At 40.1% G+C, this 21303-nt stretch overlaps 1 protein-coding gene across 10 annotated transcripts in view; it reads left to right on the forward strand.

The window, feature by feature from the left end:
* The window catches only part of MGAT4C (MGAT4 family member C), a 485991-nt gene that overhangs the window by 282711 nt on the left and 181977 nt on the right, over nucleotides 1-21303 (forward strand). For 2 of the 10 annotated variants that reach the window (XM_048500311.1, XM_048500308.1), the window contains exon 3: nucleotides 19228-19308. The exons of 6 other annotated variants lie outside the window; for them this stretch is intronic. The gene's annotated coding sequence lies outside the window, so the exon portion shown is untranslated. Of the gene's footprint in view, nucleotides 1-7266; nucleotides 7394-19227; nucleotides 19309-21303 lie in introns of those variants that run through there. 2 more of the 10 variants (XM_048500316.1, XM_048500317.1) reach the window with 1 other exon arrangement.

Consider the following 21303-nt stretch of genomic DNA (forward strand, 5'->3'; position numbering starts at 1 on the left):
CATAGTTAGAATAGATCCATGTGGCCGCTATCCATTCTCCTTAGCAAATGCTGTAGCATACAACTAAATGCTGCAATGTGTCTCTGTAAATGATACTTCTATGTAACCCAGTTAGAATATCATTGGAAGTTCATTAAATCAAAAGAAGCCTTTCCTTTTTTCCTAGTAGACATTAATCAGGATTTATAGACATATTAATATGCATTTTCTTTTTGTTCAGTGTTGCTATTTTTAGTTCACCTGTATTTGTGTGCCTGAACATGATCCCAAAAACATAATCAGTGTGTAATATATATATAAAACCCCTTTAATAACATGGTACCTTGAGCACGGGACCTTCAATAACACAGTACTTGTTCTCCTTGCCATTGTTTAATTTTAGCCAGCACTTTCATATATGGAATGAAGGCAAAGGCTACATAAAACTTAGTTTAATCTTGGGCCATAGTTGTGAGAAATGATACCAATTTCAAAAGAAATTGCCCACTTTCCTGGAAAATGGGACAGGTACTGAGAAACAATGAGGCCCATTCCATACGGGCTAATAAAGGATGGTAAAAAACCTGCTTTGAGGGAACCCACCCCTAAAATGAGTCTGTTCTGTGTTATTTTCCCCAAACCGGGTTTTTTTGAGACTCGCGGTATTAGTGAGTCTTTTCAAAAATCCTAAATTCCAGAAGCTTGCGAGTGAACAGCCGGGCAGGAGGTGCTTACTTGCCTTTGTTTTCCTTTTAAAAAAATTTCACAGATTACATCTTCATAGCTACACAGGTGCAGATGGTCATATCATGAGACATCAGCATGGCTGTGGGGGTTCATTTGTGCATGCCTATGTAGTTATGCATCGGTGGAAAGTAATTTTTTTTTAAAGAGAAGGCGCGACAGCAACCTAGATTGTTTCTGTGGGCTCCAATAACTGCCTGCACGGATACACATGAATGCGAAAACAGGAAAACAGGTTACTTTATCCCAAATGCAACCCATTATATATTTGCTGTGTAGAAGGGAACACATGTGACTCCCAAGCTAATGAGTGAGTATTCAGTATTCTGAGGACCATTTATTTTTTCAGCAGGTATAATTAATTCAGATTGCAACAGCTGCAGGGTATGCAGGGAATCACAGATCAAATAGGGAAACTAATGAAAAAACATAATCTACAAACAATCTTCAAACCTACCAGAAAAATACAACAGATGCTACACTGAGAAAAGGACAAGAGAGAGACCCTCACTTCTGCAGGTGTGGAAAGGTCTACATAGGAACTACAAAATACAGCATTCAGACTTGTATTAAAGAGCATGAAAGACTCTGTTGGCTTCACCATCCCAAAAAATCTGCAGTAGCAGAACATGGTCTAAACAAAACTGGACATAACATTTTATTTGAAAACACTGAAATTCTGGACAACTCAGACAGTTACTATGTCAGACTAAACAGGAAGGCCATTGAAATCCACAAACACCAAGGCGACTTCAACAAGAAGGAAGAGACTCTGAGAATTAACAAAACTTAGCTACCAGTAATTAAAAACACCGGAATCAAAGATCAAGGGCATGCTAGGTTCATGGACAATGGACTACACCCAGACACAGGATTTGCATTCACTAATACTGTTGCTGCTACAGGAAATGCAAATGTGAATACAAATGTAAATGGACTGAAAACCCCACCCATAATACAATGCAGTTAATCACACATTTGCACAGCAAGTTCCACCCAAACACTTACTGATTGGTTTCCCCACCCTGGGACATGGACAATATATACCCCACTAAACATTTCCTTCTCACTGGACATAGTGTGTAACAGACTTATTTCTGTGATACACCTCTGAAGATGCCAGCCACAGATACTGGCAAGATGTTAGGAACAAGATCTACCAGACCACTGACTCAGACTAACTTAGGGCTCCAGGAATTTTGACCCCTCCTATTTGTGGAGATTTGGGAGCAGTACTTGGGGATGATGGAGTTTGGGGAGAGAACTCAGTAGTGTTGTGATTCCATAAGTCTGCTCCCTGAAGCTGCCATTTCCTCCAGGGGAACTTATATCTGTAGTCTGGAGATCAGTTGAAATTCCAAGAGAACTCTAGGGTGGCAACCATAGTATATACAACTGCAGTCTTAATTATTATGTTTCTGTGACTGAAGAAATGCAAAAATTATTTGAATTCATATGTATGACTAAAAGCTAAGGGCATGACCAACCACTTACAGTTCCATTGGTTTCAATAGATAAGGTTGAGGTGTGTCCATAACTAAATTATTAAACCCAAGTGATGAACTTTAACTGAACCATGTCTTAACTATTCAGGCGTTTCTGTAGCATTTTTCTATTAAATTATCATTGGATGTACATTTATTATAATTATAGATTTGTGATCCTCCTTGAGAACCATTCGTTCAGAGTGTAGGATGTAAAACTTTTAAACAAATAAATAAGCACACAAAAGTTTTCAGTCTGGTCATGAATTTTCTTAGAACGGAAGTAACGCATTTGGTGACTGGGAGTAGAAAATAATTTATTTACTTTTCTTTTGTACTTCAGACAGAATTGTTACTTACTGTGTTGCCTGAAGACACTGAGGTGTATAAAGTATATTTCTTTAATACAAAATATCAAGTCCCTTTAATTTTTCTAACAATTGTGAGAAGCTAGATAATATGGGTAAAAACATAACAGAACTGCATTGAATGTTTTTCTACATGTGCTTTCCATTCAAGCAGTCAATTGAAGAAAATAGCTGCCAGCAATTTCTGCAATTTAGTTTGCAGTTGTGGTATATAGAACACATACAGCTTCAGCAGCCCCTTTTTTTCAGTTCAGGCAATTGAAAAGTTGCTAATCCACTCATATGCCACAAAATCTTGTGGTGTATGATTAGTCAATGCATTGATTATGATCATGAGCTGATTGCTTCATTTAGCATATTTGTAACCAGATTCTGGCAACCATCAAAATATTTCCACCACCTTGAATACAAATTGCTGCTTCTTTAAATGCTAAGTGGCATGACCTTGTGATTCAATTCCATAAATGTTATAAGCAATGATCAGTAGTGGGGCATGCTCTAATTTTTTTAAAAAATGCTATAATTTCAGACCTGGAATTGGTGACGGAGGGGGACATGGAGGAAGCGACTTTACCTCCCATCCTACCTCCTCTCACAATACTAGACAACACAGTATCAACAGTAGAGACCTTTAAATTTCTAGGCTCCATCATATCTCATGACCTAAAATGGACACCTAATATCAAAAATGTCATTAAAAAAGCACAACAAAGAATGTTCTTTCTGCGCCAACTCAGGAAGCTCAAACTGCCCAAGGAGCTGCTGATACAGTTCTACAGAGGAATCATTGAGTCTGTCATCTGCACCTCTATAACTGTGTGGTTTGGTTCCCAAACCCAACAAGATCGACACACAGACTTCGAGAGAATAATCAGGAACTGCAGAAAAACAATTGTTGCTAACTTGCTCTCCTATTGAGGGACCCATAATTGCACGGGTCAAAAAAGGGCTGTGAAAATATTTTACTGACCCTACCAGCATCCTGGACATAAACTGTTTCAATCCCCTTACCCTCTAAATCCGCCGCTACAGAGCACTGCACACCAAAGACATCAATCCAGATAAGAACAAGCCTTTTTTCCCTAATGCCATCACTCTGTTAAACAAATAATTCCCTCGATAATGTCATCAAACTATTTATTATATATATCTATTATATATAACTACTGCACTACTTTTTTCATCATTCCTATTACCCATCTCCTCCCAATTATGACTCATTGTATGACTATAGCTCCGTGCTGACATTTCCATTTTATTTTATGATTTTACATTTTTATGTTTTTTATTACCATTGATTTGCTTCCCTGATTGCTTACTAGATCCTATAAGGATCATTAACTACATGCCACCTTTGCGATTCTTGACAAATCTTATTTTGTATTTTATTACACTGAGAGCATATGCACCGGAGACAAATTCCTTGTGTGTCCAATCACACTTGGCCAATAAAGATTCTATTCTATTCTATTCTATTCTATTCTAATAGTGCTGTGGTTGGGGTAAAGCATTACTGGTACAGGTTTCAAATTTATGTGTTTTGGGGTATCATTCTTTTTTATGGGGGACTAATTTGAGGGACTGGGGCAGCTGTTTTTAAAGACAATGGCATACAGCATAGTCCTCCTAATCTTACAACCCCCAAGGTTTTAGATGAATTTGTCAAGAGGTACAAGTCTATGGGACCTTGAATAGGACTTTCAGCCATCTTACTTGTGGAGGAAAAAAGACCCCACCCCAGCCAGATCCTCAGTTTTGTCATTCATTATTCCTCATGAGGAATTTTTCTCTGTGGGGGGCTGGAGTGGCTGTTTCGTATAAATAACAGAGATACTGAAACTAGAGCAACAGACAACATTAGGCAGATAAATTATTACATCAACAAAAATAAAAGAGAAACTTCTGATAAACTAGGAAAAATGTGAACACAGATGAAGTCCCCAGTAATCATTAGATTCCTGGACAAGCAAAAAGAACACTGTACCAGGCAAAGGATTATGGGGGCATTCCAGATGTAAGCCATCATAAATTTGGACAGTCTTTTTTACCCTTACACCTCACTTATAAAGAAGCGGTGCCTTTTTGTGTAGGCAGCGTTTTCGGTACTTTGGTCATTTGTGTCTTTAATCACAAGAACTGGCAGTTTGAACTGAGCCTGGAAACCAACCGGCAGTCCTATCAGTACTAGCAGGATGGGCTCCTTACAACTTAACACCACTGTGAGCCTTACCACTCAGCAGCCTTGCCATTTCCCGACCATCTTCAAAGAGAATGTTACAATTATCTAATGTAGATGTTACCAGAATGTGACTGTGGCCAGAAGTACAACATTAAGGCTGGGATATACCACCCAATATTGAAGCAAGTCCAGATATTTGTTAATCAAAAATTGTTCAAGACAATTTTAAGAAAAATAAGTGGAATTAGCAATTTTTACCCACACTTGACTGCTCATCCTCCAGTTTCTCCTCAACTTTTGAGGCTATTGCCTTGGGTGAAGAAGACAGCAAATAGGATTATCATCTCTGAATTTTTTAAAGAAAATGGTAAGGGTCTGCAATGGAGACCAGAAAGAGATATTGTGATGAAACCTGGGATGAAGTTCAATGGTTTGGAGGGGGAAGTTTGGTGAGAGGTGTAGTTCTGTTGATGATTCCAGTGGGTAAATCCCAGATCAACTGAACCAACTACATTCTATTAACTTGAGGTTGTACAGCATTATTTTTAGTTCTTGTTTTCCAGGCACCTGGACCCAAAAGTGAAATAAAATAGTCTTTTGTTGTTGTTTTGGTGGATTAACAACTATTCCCTCAAACTGATTAATTCTTTGGATATTAATTTGGAAAGAAAACAGAAAATAAACAGCAGCATGTGAAGGAGCTGAAAACATACAGGTTATGGACTGTTCTTGTAAAACTACTTTGGTAAGGGAACTGAGGATTTGTTGCTGAGCAAAGCAAACCACACACTGAGATTTCTATCAAGAATGCCTCACTGCTTGATCTTGCCTATTTATAGCATTAAATTTTCAGAGAAATATAATTTATACATGTGATATGCCTAAACAGATTTTACTTCATAAATAATTCCTTCACTCATGACTCATATCTCCTTAGCAATTACTGGCCCTTACCTTTATCATTAATCATAGGAAACCAAAGTTGGCATTCCCATTGTCCAAATTCATCTTTCTGATCTGTAATTCAGTTTTATGTCATATTGCATGGCAATGAATCTTTTTTTCTTTATGTACATTTTCATCTGAACTCCCATGTTTTGAGGCAGAAATAAATGAGAAGCAGTTTTCACTTTGGCCTAAAGTACATTTTGACTAATAGGCTTGTGTCTGCATTTCCACACAGAGTGGCTGTTTATTAAGTCTTTGGAATTTAATCTCTTGAGTCTGTGCAACTTTGTGAAAGGACCACAAGGCAAAGGCAGAGTTGTTTATCAAGTTTACTCCCAAACTCCTATAATACTATTTTCCCACCTATGCTGTGTTAAACTCAAAGATTATTTTTCTCATAGAGAATGAAAACAATTCTTGGCTTTGCAAAAGAATTCAAAACTAGATTGAGTGCACCAGACTTTATTCCTCAGAGACTCAGTTCTAGTCAGATAAATAAAACAGTATCAGTACCGGTCATGGAAGATAAACATGTAAGACTGTTGATGCAATGTGCACAACAAATAGTGCAGTCTTAAGCAGAATTCTAAGTGCACTGATGTCAATGGATTACAAGAGTGTAACTCTGTTTAGGACTGCACTGTAAATAACTTTTACACACATATATACTCAGTTTATCACTAATGGTACCAATAAATGTAATGACTTGAAGATCAGGGAGTGTTCCTTTGACTCAAGAGGATCTCATGTCAGTATAGGTTTCGGTGCTAGAGCAGAGAACAGTCATTAAGAGAACAGACCCCGCAAGACCCACTCAAATTGTCAGAATTACTACTCAGTGCTTAAAAAGAAAGCCCAGCCCTTCACAGTTTGCTTTAAATTTCACATTACTTTGCTGTTCACATTATTATGCCATATACATAGCTACATCAAACACCTGTTTGCAGAATATCAGCATTTCCTGCTTTGTGTTCAAATAATAGTATATTGTTCAATGCACTTAAATTTTTTGAAAGATATATAATATATAATGCTAATGCATGCTTCAGGACACTTTATGTTAATTATGCATCCTTCCTCTGTCTTTTGACATGTATTCATCAGCAAGCCAGAGCTATAATAAGAGACAATGTAAACCCATTAAAGCTGAATCCTCCAGATGCTGTATTCATTAACCTTTCCTTTAATATCCATTTTGTACAATATTTTGATGATTATTGTCATTTAGTAAACAGATTATGAAAATGCAATTCCCCAAGGCTCTAATTTAATAATTTAGGCAAATTCATTTTTGTACTCTTTTTTTTCAACTGTCTTCCTTCTTTAATCACCATATACCTGCTATTCCTTCTTTCCCAGAAGGGAGAGTTGTGTCTCTGCCTTCCTCTCACCAGGTGATCTACGCTGAAATTTGCAGCTGACAGTTTAGGGTTAAGGTATGATTCCAGGTAACAGAAGCCAATGAGAGTACACCCAGTTGCTGTTTGTGACATCATCCTACAGTCAGAGTACATAGAACAGCTGAGGTAGCTTTCAGCTTCAGTACCAGTGCCATTATGATGGATGTTTACATCTCTTCATTGAGAGCCAATTATTTCATTTTTGTGTGAGGCCTAAGAATCACTCAGGCTGCCTGCATGCACAAAGCCCTGTTGGATGCAGCTGAATGAATTGTTTTCTCTCCTCCTGTGGTAAGAGCATGTTCTGCTTTACCTTCTTTCTTTTTAAAAAGATAAATGTGACAAATCAAACCGGTATTGGGAAGGGAACTGCTTTTACAAGTGTAGCTTTTGCTACTTTAATATGTAAATTGTAGCTTTGTTAGGGAAAAGGCAGCTACTGTAAAGGGGTGGTGGTGGGGGAAACACGTGCATGCACCCGAGCCAATTCTACTTGCAATATAAAATAGTATAACTAGCTGATGGGCGTTTTGCTAAAGGTTTAGCGGCAGGTTGATGAGGCTATAACTCTGATTAATAATTTACTCCACTTTCCTCCTCTTTCAAGTAGATGGCAAGCATTTTGGAAAGGAAAGTATGTGGATAAAGATTTCAGTAGTGTGTGCTTGTGTGCCGAGACAGAGATTTTTCTATACCAGATAAAACTTTTAAAATGCTCCCTGATACTTTTGTATCACAGCATTAGTGACACAGACTAGTTAAGACCTTCACAATTCTTGAATAAGTTACAGTCATTTCTTTCTATTGTGAAGGAATACAGAATTGTGTGAGCCAGAAAATTCAAACCTGATTCTAGCAATTGAATGCCAATCATTTCTTTGATTTTTGAAGAGGGGTAATTATTACTTTGATATAATTGTGTCCATCTTGGGCTGAGCAGCACTTCTGTGATTATCTTTTGTGTAGCTCTGTTTATATACCCTCTGTTTTGCAAGAGGGTCAGCACAAGTAAAGCTGAACTGAACTGATCTGGAATTAGAAGATTAGCAGTGGCACTGACACCAGCAAATCAGATATAATAAAGAGTTTAATTGACTGAGGGAGTTGAGGGCTACTGTATGAACAATCCAATAACCAGTTTAAGTAGTCAAATAGTGTACATAATCTGAAGTGATAAATAACAGGCTGAAGTTAATTTAAAAGCTGATGACAATTATTTATATGGGAACAATTGGAATTCACTAAATAGCTATCACTTAAAAGTGAGCTAGCTTCTTTCACTAATTTGTGATAGTACAGTAAGTTTTTTGTAAGCATCTGTAACTTTATGAGTGCATGTCTTTTACAACTGTGTTGCCATTCTCCTTCCTTTCTATGATTTGTGTCAATGAAGCAGTTACTTGGTGGTATTATAGCTTGAGCTCAAGTGTTACTTAAAAGATGATGGGTTTCTTAAGCTATCCTGTATTTTTCCTCATCTTAGACCAACTTTCACAGCAACTCAAACTACTTACCACATTGGATGTAGCTGTTTTTGTACATACATGCCCAAACAATACTACACTCAAATGAAAATAGTGAGAGTGTTGTAGAGAGTTTTAGACTATGGCAAGCCCCCTATCATAGAACTTTCTTTCTATGATGAAAACAAAAGGTGTTCCTGGATGATAACGTAAACTCATAAAACTGAGAAGGGAGCTGATAAGTGAGTATGAGGACTGAATTTTATGTACAGTTTGTGTCATTATTTAATTGCTTCCCATCATTCCAGTTTTTCAGTAGGATGGGGTAGATATATCCTACTCCTACCAGAAAAAAACCCTGAGATGGCCAAAGGATGTGTTATAAACAGCTGTTTGCTTCACATTTGGTGGTAGCTGTGGTAGTCAATGTATGTCCAGTCTCAGACACATACCTGCAATGGACAGACCATATCCCTCATTGTTCAACTGAAGTAATCATTGCTGTTGCCCTTTTAAAGGAAAAAGCCTATGATTGTATTGTATCCCAGATGGTCTGATGGTTGTCAGCATCAGCATGAAACTGAAGATACATTCAGCCCTGCAGTAACCATGAAGCATAATAAGCATGTGCTTAGGGTACCAAGGAGTAAGGGTGTGCCACCGTAAGTAAAAAAGGGCACCATCATCACAAAAAAATACCGCGGCTAAAAAAGGGGGTGTGAAAAAGGGGCACCACCACAAAAAAAAAAGTTAGTTCAAATTCAGGTGAACTAGGATCCCACAATAAAGTCCTCTGCCACATGCATGTGTATCTTAGAGATAAAAACACAGACAATATGATATGTATCGTTCAGGTTTTAGGAGCAATGAAATAAAGGATGGTTTGTTCATATGTGTAATAATGGTTGATATTTGTGTATTTGTGTGCCTTCCTATCTGTGCCCTGTCAGCAAAAACAGTACATTGTAGCACAATTTTTCTTTCACAAGTTTTGAAACATGTGTAACTTGAAACATTTGAAATAATAAGTTTTAACATTTTTATTTGCATTGTTCCATGGCAATTTAAAATATAATTTTTTAAAAAATTGAATTTTTCTACTGCCCAGCTTTAGTTATAAGCAAATAAATTGCTTTTTTGCTATAAAGTATTAAATAAATGAAATTTTTGAAAGCTATATCGTGAATATAAATTGTGAAATCTGGTCAGATTGGCCTGCAAGTAAACTGAATTATGAATCTTGCAAATGGAAGGGCTGGGTCACTAAGGTTGTCCTGTGCTTATGGTATCATCTGATTTAATCCAGCTCTGGATATATCCCTTAAACCCTGCTTGTCAACTAGTCATGAGTGTTTAGAAAGGATAGAATCAATTTCTAAGGGTAGAAATTGAGGATGTTGAACAATTATGTGATTACCTGGTGTAACATTCCCTCCCCTTAAAAGTATATGTGCTTGTGAGCAAGTGTACACATTAAACTAAGTGTTATTCATTGTAAGGCTAATGATGTTAGTCAACAGGCTGTCATTATTTGGGCTGTTCCACCTAGCTCCAAACTTGACAAATGCTCTATTGATACCCCAGGACGTTTGTTCTTCAGGCTTCAATCCTGGGTGCCTTTTCAGCCCCAAAAGTACTTTTTTATTGCACAGAAAAATAAAGTCAATCAACTGATGACAGGTCAACCCAATGCTTCTCAATGGGAGGTAGACAGGTCTTCTGAGGCCGATTCCTCATGGTCCAAATATTCCAGGTTGAGCAAGGGAAATATCCTGGTATGGCCAAGAGGTTTGTATGGATCCCAGTCCTAAAGCAGGTTTGTCCCACAATATTTCCCTCATCTTGGGTTTTTCAAAGACCACTAAAATCGCAATCTATTCCCAAAATCTGTCATTGAACCTGCTTCCATGGGAACACCACAGTAACAAAACTGATTTATTTTTCCCACCCAGCTGCCTCATCTTCCCGCTTTTCATCATGTCAGTTTCATTTCTGCTGAGTTGCAGCCTGTATTTTCCAAAAAGTTCCCCAAGCAAGTTTTCTGCCCTTTGACAGCTCTTCCAGGAGCCAGGCAAGTCAGCCCATGCAAGAAAGCATGAGCACTTGCCCCATTCTCACTCACTCTTGCCAAGCACCACTCTCTAGCGGAGCCACAGCCTGGAGAACCCAGCCCCATAGCTCTGGGCTCACATTCCCAATGGGGCCCTTAAGGGAGGAGTGGAGGGAAAGCACCTGCCTGGCAGGATTCTTTCACCCCATGACAGCCCCAAAGACCAGTCAAATGTTATTTGGTGTATCATGGGGGGGAGTGTCTTGTGCTGCGGTTTCTTGCACACCTTTAAATGTGGATGGGACATAGTGCTCTGCCCAGTATTGGTCAAAAGTTTTTTTTTACTTTGTGTAGCACAACATGCTTGCTGTGTTGCTCACTGCACAAGCTCCTTTCCAAAGCTAGAGAAAAGGGGTCTGTGTGTCCTGCTTGGTTTTCCTGTGATTGTTGTGGATCTGCCAATCAGAAGCATTACCTTTGGGGGGAAGAGCCAATCAGAATGCAGAACACTTGGGATGTTCAAGCATGTGTCGTAAAAACAAAAAAGGGTGGGCTCATGAGAAAGAAATAGGAGTATTTCCTCCTGGTCTTGACTCGATTACTTCATGGAAACGGGCATTCATGCAAAGAGAGAAACCGGGATAAAATAGACCTGGATTTTTAGATATTGAATGTATCCCAGTATTATTATGTTGTGCAAAATCGACCTGAGTGGCTAAGATTTTCATATTGATGTCTGTATAGCTCACTGAGTTTGTTTGTTTTTTTAAAAAAGGAAAACTATATATTGCCAGAATTAGCAGGACCAGCTGAGTACAACTATGTACTTTTTGGGCTGAAAAGGCACCCAAAATCAAAGCCTGAAGAGTAAACATCATGCAGAAACCTTCAGAAAATGGCTGCATGGAGAATCCCTACAGCTGCAAACAAAATGTCAGGTGTAAGCTAAGGGTGAAACTGACTAGAGAGCAAAACGGTGGGGCAGGAATGGCCTCTTTTCCCCTTTGATATTTTTGCTGTCTGGAAAGCACACTAGAAGTCACCTCTTTTTAAGATGTCCTCTGGATGTTGTTGCCCTACCATTTTTACCCCGCTTTATTAAATAACGAATTATGATTTTTCTTGCAATATGTACTGGCAAATGCCAGCAGCAATGTGTGTGTTTAGCAGAGTGTCCAAACCAGAAACAGGCCAAGCATACAAAAAGGCCTGTCAGCAAAATTAAATCACTGAAAGGGTTAATCCAGTCAGCAGAGACTGGAAGCCGCATGGATATATCTTTGATTACTACACCCTGCTAAGGTTGCTGCAATACAAAGGATTTAGGAAACTCCCTGCCAGGTTTGCATCTCCCTGCCTCTAGCAACCAACTCCTTTACAATTACTCCTTCCCTGATCAACTCAAGCCTCAGCCACATCTACATGACATATCTGGACAGAGACTCTTAAAAGAAATTCTGCCCAAGTTATTAAGGCTACCCCTGATTCAATCACAAGACAATTGGTCCTACTGTCCCGATATTTAGAAACCAATAGGTAAGCTGCTAATTAGCTCAACCCAGCAATCCCAGCATGGAAGTCTAAGAATTTCAGGAAGAGAGCTCCTTGCTCCCGCCCCTGACTATGCTATGGGGTATAAAAGTACAGTGCACCCCAAGTTCACATGCTGGCCCACTCTCTCTCTCTCTGTCTCTCTCTCGAGCTCTAGTGCTAGTGCTAGCTGGCTAGCTCCTAGTGAGCTCGCTGGCTTGTTCCAGCTCTTTACTAGCCTGAACCTCTCTTGCGTCCAGTTAGTTTTGAGTCACAATATCATCCTTCGCTTAGATTCACATGCTGGTCACATGAATCCTTGCCTTCTTCAAGAACTTCTCATCTGAACCTAGGTAACGTATAAGTCCCTGCTACTGCCCTCCTAAAATTTCCTCCAAACCTATTTTTCCTCCCTGCTTATATCTCTCAGTAACTGTGTGTAAGCTTCTCCACATCTCACTGTATGAATGTTTTTACCAAAAACCTATAAAAATACTTTAAATCATTTTGGTCTCCTGGTATTCTCTGTAGAACGTTTGAAGCCATTTTCTGGTATAGTTGTTTTAAGATCCCCCCACTAGCCTACCTCTCACTGCCAAGCTGAGTTATTCCCCATCGCCATTTAAAAACATTGTAACTGTTGAGCTAGCGCAGTGATGGTGAACCTATGGCACGGGTGCCAGAGGTGGCACTTGGAGCCCTCTCTGTGGGCACGCACACACAGAGTTCGTCATGTGGGGGGCAGAAAATCACCCCCAAACACACATCTAGGCTGGCCTGGGCCACTGAAGATGATGTGCGCGCACCGCCGTGAGCAGGGAAGACTCGGCTGGTGGGCCAGGTACCTGTGCTCCAGGTGGCTAATGCCCGAGTGGGGAGTGCAGAGGAGGCAGAGATGCTACAGAGGCACAGAGCAGTGTGCACGGGACTCGCTGGAGGCTTCAGCAGGTTGGCCCCTGCTTGAGCGGGTGGGGCGGAAGAAGAGGGAGCCAACTGGTTTTTTCTAAACTGAAACCTCGGTATTCAGGTTAAACTGCTGGGTTGGCACTTTGCAATAAATAAGTGGGGTTTGGGTTGCAATTTGGGCACTTGGTCTCAAAAAAGTTCGCCATCACTGAGCTAGCGTAACAATGTCTTATTTTGGGTGTGCAGAGTAAAAAGAGGCAGTTGCCTCTTTTTAAGATGTCCCTCAGATGCCTTTTTTGTGCTGTGTTGAACGGACCCATCCAACTAGCTGGGCATCAGCCCAGTTTGTCCATTGCATGTACTGCATCATTTGAAAATGTAGGATCTGGCATAATGACATTCCAGGTTCTATCAAGGTCATAAAATTAATTTCCTCTACTATGGCAAGTTCAATAGAAATTCCCTCTGATGTTTTGGGCATTATTGCTACATTCATGCTATTGCATATTCCAGCTTTAATTGTATAGAGGAAACTAGCATTGCCTTCAAACTTTGAGGACAAATCAGAAAGTGCAGTCAGTGCAAATATAGCCATGGCTTTATTGTCTGAGAGTACAGGAATGGCTTTTCTATAACTATAGCAAAATATGTCCTGTTAGGAGGACTTATCAGAGAATAGGAATTGGGTAAGTCCTATAAACATTTTATAACTTGAATGTGTTAGCGTTTTGCGTATCATCTATCTATCTATCTATCTATCTATCTATCTATCTATCTATCTATCTATCTATCTATCTATCTATCTATCTATCTATCTATCTATCTATCTATCTATCTATCTATCTATCTATCTATCTATCTATCTATCTATCTATCTATCTATCTATCATCTATCATCCATCATCTATCATCCATCATCATCATCATCATCTAATTTATTAGCCACTTTTCTTCCTTGCAGAATTCAAAGTGACTTACAATATATAAAACATAATAAAAACAATATAAAATTATAAAAACCAGAGAAGCCTGACTTTAAAAACTCTGAACATGACTGCCAATCATAAAAGCTAAATCAATAAAGATTTTTTTACCTGTTAATGTTCACCCCTACAATGAGATGACTGCGAGGAATATCAGCACTTAATATATAGAAAAAACATTGGTGGTATTAACAGTTCCCATCCCAGTAACCTCAATCTATGCTGTAATAGCACCTTCCACAAACATTTAGAATGAGGGCATTTCTCCCTTTTTCTCTCTGGGTATCATTTTCACCACATTACACAGCATCCAATTCATTTATGATAAACAGTATTGCCTGTCACTCTGACTTCTTATTGGAAGCAGTTTTATCTGTTATAGCAAGCTGGATTGGGAGGTCTGTAGAAATGAGGTGGATTTCTCCTTGTTCATTTTTTCAATTATTTTTTTCCTGCAAACAGTACAATTTCTCTAAACTGAAACCTCGGTATTCAGGTTAAACTGCTGGGTTGGCACTTTGCAATAAATAAGTGGGGTTTGGGTTGCAATTTGGGCACTTGGTCTCAAAAAAGTTCGCCATCACTGAGCTAGCGTAACAATGTCTTATTTTGGGTGTGCAGAGTAAAAAATTGATAGTTTTTTAATTGATAGTTCCATGGGAATGTCAACTCAATGTATGGCAGCTGTGAAAAAGGCAAACTCTATGCTGGGGATAATCAGGAAAGGAATTGATAATAAAACTGCAAAGATTGCCTCTTTATATAAAGACACAGCAGCGACCACACACTTGAGTACTGTGTCTGCCCTAATACCACATCTCAAAAAAGGATATTAAGTAGGATAGAAAAAAGGCAGAGAAGGGCAACGAGGGATGATTTAGGACTGGAGACCTTCCTATGAGGAAGGCTGCAGCGCTTGGGGACTCTTTAGTTTTGGAGGAGACGTCCGAGGGGACAAGGATTGGAAGTCTATAAATTATGCATGGTAGAAAATGTTGACAGAGAGAAATTTTTCTTTCTCACAATACTAGAACCAGGGGGGGGCATTCCATTGAAAATGCTGGGGAAGAATTAGGACTAATAAAAGGAAACACTTTCACGTAACTGCAGGGATTGGTGTTTGGAATATGCTGCCACAGAGGTGGTGGATGGCTACCAACCTGATAGTTTTAAAAGGGCTTCACAGATTTATGGAGGAGAAGTCAATTTATGGCTACCAATCTTGATCCTCTTTGATCTGAGATTGCAAATGCCTTAACAGTCCAGGTGCCTGGAGCACAGCCTAGAAGGCCATTGTTATCCTACATGTGAACTCCCAAAGGCACCTGGTGGGCCACTGCGAGTAGCAGAGAGCTGGACTAGATGGACTCTGGTCTGATCCAGCTGGCTTGTTCTTATGTTCTTATGTTCTTATGTTCTCCAAAACTGTTAACCTTAACTTGATTTCTGCTTCTTGCTTGGTCACTTGTATGCATAACTGAATCCTACTTAATTTTCCATCAACAGTTCTAAAAAGAAAAAGGATACATAGACAGAGCAGTCCTGAGGGGTGCTTGTGCTTCTGCAGCTGGCCTTGGCTTAACTGCAGCATTGCTAGTCTGCTCCCTGTAGGGTTTGGTTATATGGCAGCTGGCAGGAAAACTGCGGGGTTTTGATGCTTTCTATGCACACAACTATGACAGTATCCCCAGCAATCACACTGTGGCATTCTGTAGCAATGTTGTGGGGAAGAGACAGTGCTCTGATGGACAAAGCAGGCAGACCCAGTCAAGCCTGGCATGAGGGCTGAGCCAAGCACCCGTAAGAGCCCAGGGTGGAAATTTTATTTATTTATTTATTTATTTATTTATTTGGATTTATATCCTGCCCTATCCCTGAAGGGCTCTTACCAAACAGACCCAAGGTGGGTGAGGAAGGGCTATTTTTAGGACAGCAACATCTCTACCTATCCTGCCAACCTTAGAGGAAGCCTAGAGATACAGTGACAAGATGCCTGCCATCCCTGTATCATATCAGAGTTACTGCGAAGGCAGAAAACCTCTCTGATCAACGATTTCCTGCAAACATTTACTTGCAAATAGCTGCCATACCTTTCCCTGAAGTAATCAGGAAGAAACAACGCCTCTAGCTTGGGAAAACAGGTCATGTATCCCCATGAAACAAAGAGAATGATAAAAAGGATTTCATCAAGAGTTCCTGCCAGATATTCTTCTAAACACTCCCATCTTCTAGCTTCCTAACTAACCCTTCCAACAACCCTCCTCTAGCTGCACCTTCCAACCCTCCCACCATCCAAAGCCTTACCTTTCAACTCTCCCCCATCCCAACATAGCCTTGCTATTCTGCCCCACCCCAACACTAAGCTTCTAACCCTACCTGGCCTCATGTTCTCTTACAACCTTCCCCCATCCCTAGCCACACCTTCCATCTCCCACCACCCTAAGACTTACCTTTCAACCCTCCCCCATGCCTCACCTTGCCACCCTACCCCACCAGAACCCTCACTTTTCTGACCTTCCCCACCTGAAGCCTCCCATTCCACCCTCTACCAATCTGTCACCCCAAGCCTGCCCTTTCAACCCTCCCACCACCCCAAGCCACTCTGTTCCATCCTCCTCCACTCCAGCCCTCACTTTGCCACCCTTCCCCCACCCCACTCCTCTCCACCCTGCACCTTCCTTCCTACCTCAAGCCACACTCTTCAACCTGTTCCACCCCAGAGCCACAGATGCACACCAAGGTAAGTGTCACACCTTGAGCAAGGGTGGTGTGGGGGCTGCTACAGCCCCACTAAAGCCCATTGCTGGGGACATCCTTCTACTTCCACCCTTTTCTAGGGCCCATTGCATCTCCCCAGCAATGGGCTTTGCTGATAGTAGATTGTTTGGTCGTGGTGGGGGAGGGCGGCCACTAATACGGGGGAGGGGGGAACTCACAAGCTCCATTTCCCCTAGCTATACCTCTGATTCATTCTGTGAAAAAGTAAATTTATCGCACCAAATATCTTCAGAAACCATGTATGTCATGCCACTTCATCACTGGTGCCAAATATTTCTGCCAAAAAGTATTTGACGTACAAACTGAAAATAAGCCATAACATTTGACTTCATCTCATCAATTATATTCAATCTGGCAAATTTTAATGATTCACAATTAAAAGCATTCTGATATGAAACTAGCCATCATACATTGGTGTTCAGAGTAATCCATTAAAAACAAGTTCAACCAAACCAATGAGGTTTCTTTCTAACAGTCCTAGGTAGAGTTATACCCTTCTAAGTCCACTGAAGTAAATGGGCTTAGAAGAATATAACTCTGTTTAAGGCTGCATTGTAAGTAATTTATTAGGATGGAATTCCAGTTTGGATTCTGTAATATAGTTGGCCTGTAGAAAAAATAATTTTTGCTACAATCAGCAAGCAGAAGAGTGTAGCCCAAAAGTTCAGTGATAGGGGCACAGTTTTTTAGATGCTGGTATTAGTCTCTTGATCACACATAATGCTAGTAATTGCAAAAGAAAGATAGATTAATGACTTGTTATGTGATTAAAAATTCATCATTTATACTTGAAGTTCTGGGAACCAGTGGCAGATCAATTAATATTAATGCCAAACCAAAAGCCTGAATGAAAAAAGATTGATTTAAGCTTTGGAAACTATGCTTGATAATATAACTGAACACAGAAACTTAATTGAATCATAAGTGTATTTTAACAACTGTTCAAGATAAATGAGATAGCATGAAATAATAGAACTGAATCCATTAGTGGTTACAGTTTTCTTCTAACATAGAATTTATGACAATTTCAGCATTAACATAAAGAGCTGTTTAATATTCAGATTTTGTTTTTATGAAGAAAATACTGTATTTATTTTGAAAAGATGGGTAGTTCTACCTTTCATTTGTAGAAACCAAATAAGATAGTGGGAGCCCCGTGGCAAAGAGTCCTAAGGTAGAGTATTGCAGTCAGAGCTTTTCTCATGACCTGAGTTTGATCCCTACTGAAGCTGGTGTCAGGTAGCCAGGTTGGTTCTGATTTACAAACTCTGATTTACAAACTCAAAAGCTCACCTTTGAATCTTTAACTGCTAATGAATTTGGCATAGTATTGCTAATACTTAGAACTGTGGGTGAGGGAGTAAGTAGTGAGAAGAAAAACTGCAAAGATAAATTGCTCAGCTGGTAAGAGCAACAAACCCCAAACTAAAACCAAAGCAAACAATTTGCAAACCAAGTGTAACACAAACCTAACAGGGTGCCGCGGGGGGATGAAAATCACCACCCACGCGCACACACCAGCACTTACTTTAGAAACTGTGCAGGCTGGAAATGTAGTTCCCACCAGGGCCTTCGAATCCTGAAAGGGAACAAGCCTGTTCTCCAGCCTGCACAGTTTCTAAAGCAAAATGAAATTATGGCGGCGCTTCCTACCTGCAGAGGGGTGAAGCTGCAGGGCTTGGGGTGCCGGGGGGAGGTGAAAAAGCCAGAGTGCGCACCGGGTGCACTCTGGCCCAGCTACAGCTCTGCATGAGGAGTGTTACAAGACTATCCCTGTTCACATTTCTGAAATGTGTTGCTTTCTGTCTAATCATGTTTGAAGTGTAGGGGGAGGGGAAGAGCAACTGGAAGATAGTGAAGAATACACCAGCTCTTTTGTTCTTTCTATGAGACCAGCTTGACTTCTATCAGTGATGAGATGAATCACATTCTCATGTAGGATTCAGTTGTTTTAAAAGCTTCAAAGTCCTTCCATTGGATTCCATTGAAAAAGGATGTAATAATTGCAGTGTTCTGTAGGATTCTACCCACTCTATCCAGTTATGTCTGGGAGAGGTTAGAATAATTAACTGAGAGACAGGGCCAGTTTACAGCCTGAGTGAGAGTTTTTGTAGGACTTTAGCATTTCAACACACTGGTTCCTATATATCCAATTGTGGTGGACTGGCTTCAACAGTAGTCACCTTTCTTTTCCAGGACCATTGAGAAGTGAATAAAAAGCACATTGGCAGCACTTTACTTCTTTTTTGTGTGTCTTGTTTCTAATGCACAAACAAAAAGCTATGGGAAAAACCGCTCTGAATATTTGGTTCCCTCTGGTATTCTGTTTACTGCATACACATCAACATAAATATCCTATACAATTGAACAATGGCAATGGGTGATATAACATTAGACTTAATGCTTACTTCACAGGAGAGCTACTCACTTCTGGTTGCTGAGACAGACATGAAGCCAGGGTACACACTCTAACATTTGGGATTAGTCAACCCACAGGTAGGTTTTCATGGGACAGTATCAGATAGCATTGTCTTGAATGTCAGGTACTATCTTTTTTTTTTTGCCATCAAATCACAGCTAACTTATGGTGACCCCATGAAGTTTTCAAGGCAAGATATGTTTTGGAGGTGGCTTGCCATTTGCCATCACAACCCTGGCATTCCTTGGTGGACTTCCATTCAAATACTAGTAAGGGTCAAAGCGGAGAGTGTGTGAATGGCCAAAAGTCACCCAGCAAACTTCCATGGTGTGTGTGGGGATTTGGACCAGGGTTTTCCAGGTCCTAATCTGACACCTCAATCACTATATCATTCTGGCTCTCTACAAGTCACCAGTTGTCCATTCCTGGCACAGACCATTACAAGGAATTTCAACTATGCTTCCTATCCACTGTTACAAGAAAAATTACAGCCACCTTAATATTTCTTCTTCTGTTCTGTTCTATATTAGGGCTGTTATGAAACAGATGTTATTGGATAACCTATTTACTATGTTGAGCCTCATATGCAGGTAATAATTATCAGTGGTAGAGATTACCAAAAATAAGTACTCATCACTGTCCCGATTGTGTCATGCATTTCATCAAAATCTCAGTATAAATAACTAAGGTGTTTATTTTCTTCACATTCTGACATATGGTTTTGGATGTGACTATTCTTTATGTCAAGCATTAAGCTGAACACAGTTATAAAGAAATGTTGTCTTTTAATCACAATGCATGGAGAATTAATTTTTTTTCTGATGCCAGTACAAAAATCATGCTGGATGTCACTTTCAGATATGCTTGTCTGTCTGCACAGTGGATAATGACAAGGTGTTATCTTATATTAACTCATGATAATGCCATTCTTATCTTGGATTGGAAATAACTTTGATTATTACTCTAACTTATTTGGTACAATCTTGCAGATCCATTCCCCTTGCAGTAATGTTTTTTTTCTAGTAAAAGGAGAAGTCTACTTTTGGTGTAGAAAAGCACATCACTTCGCGAAAGTAGACTAGGCTTGGCAATTCGGCAATATGCAATCAAGAAAAATAGACACACCATTCATAAAAGCAGTAATTGGTAATACAGCCTCTCTAATTTTGTTAGCCTTAAAATCCAATTTAGAAAGGGGGGACTGGTTTCACAGCAGCTGGGCACAGTGCAGCCCCACAGCCGCCACGGCCTCCAAAAACAGTACAGGAGGCAAAAAAGTGAGAAAAACCACAAGGACAGTGAAAAGCCCCTATACAACTGGTTTAAGTCTCTACCAGCCAAAGGGGGCATTCCTGGACTGAAAGTCTGCTCTGCCCAAGAAACAATCCCATCAGAGCTGGCGCAGGCTCCTGCACCTGAGGAGTGCTAGCAGAGCATCAGTGTTTTTGCCTGGGTACCATGTAGATTCCACTTACTCCACATGAAATGGTATTTACCCTGGCGACAGCCCTTTCATCTGCCCCAGCCCTTTCTGGATTGCGTTGTGAATTCCTGTAAGCTGAGAAATTCCAGATTGTTGTTAAAATCTTTGGAACTGTGACCCAATTAAATATTCTGGACATCCCACTGGCTTTAGTATCATTCTGGGGTGAGACACCATTCTGTGGTAGTATCAATCCTACCTAGAAGGCAGGTTTCAGAATGTAGTGCTGGGGAACAACTGCTCCTTGGTCTTTGACCTATAAAGTCCTGTAAGGTTACTTCTTGTCTTCCCATCCTGTGCCACATTTATGTTAAGCCCTTGGGCAAGGTCATCCAGAGATTTGGATTGAGTTGCATCCAACGTGCAGATGACCCTCAGCTCTATCTCATGCTTCTTACATCTCCCAAAAAGTATATGGAAACTGTGAACAGGTGCCTAGAAAGAGGAGGAGGCCAAGGAGGAGGTTTTTAGACCTCACTTTTGCCTATTATAAGGAGTTTAAAAGTGGTTTACATCACCCTCTCCCCAATCAGTATCTCATATGAGGTAGGTAGGGCTGAGTTCTAAGAGAATTATGACTAGTCAAGGA

This window comes from Sphaerodactylus townsendi, linkage group LG06 (assembly GCF_021028975.2).
Source record: "Sphaerodactylus townsendi isolate TG3544 linkage group LG06, MPM_Stown_v2.3, whole genome shotgun sequence".
Taxonomy (NCBI): domain Eukaryota; kingdom Metazoa; phylum Chordata; class Lepidosauria; order Squamata; family Sphaerodactylidae; genus Sphaerodactylus; species Sphaerodactylus townsendi.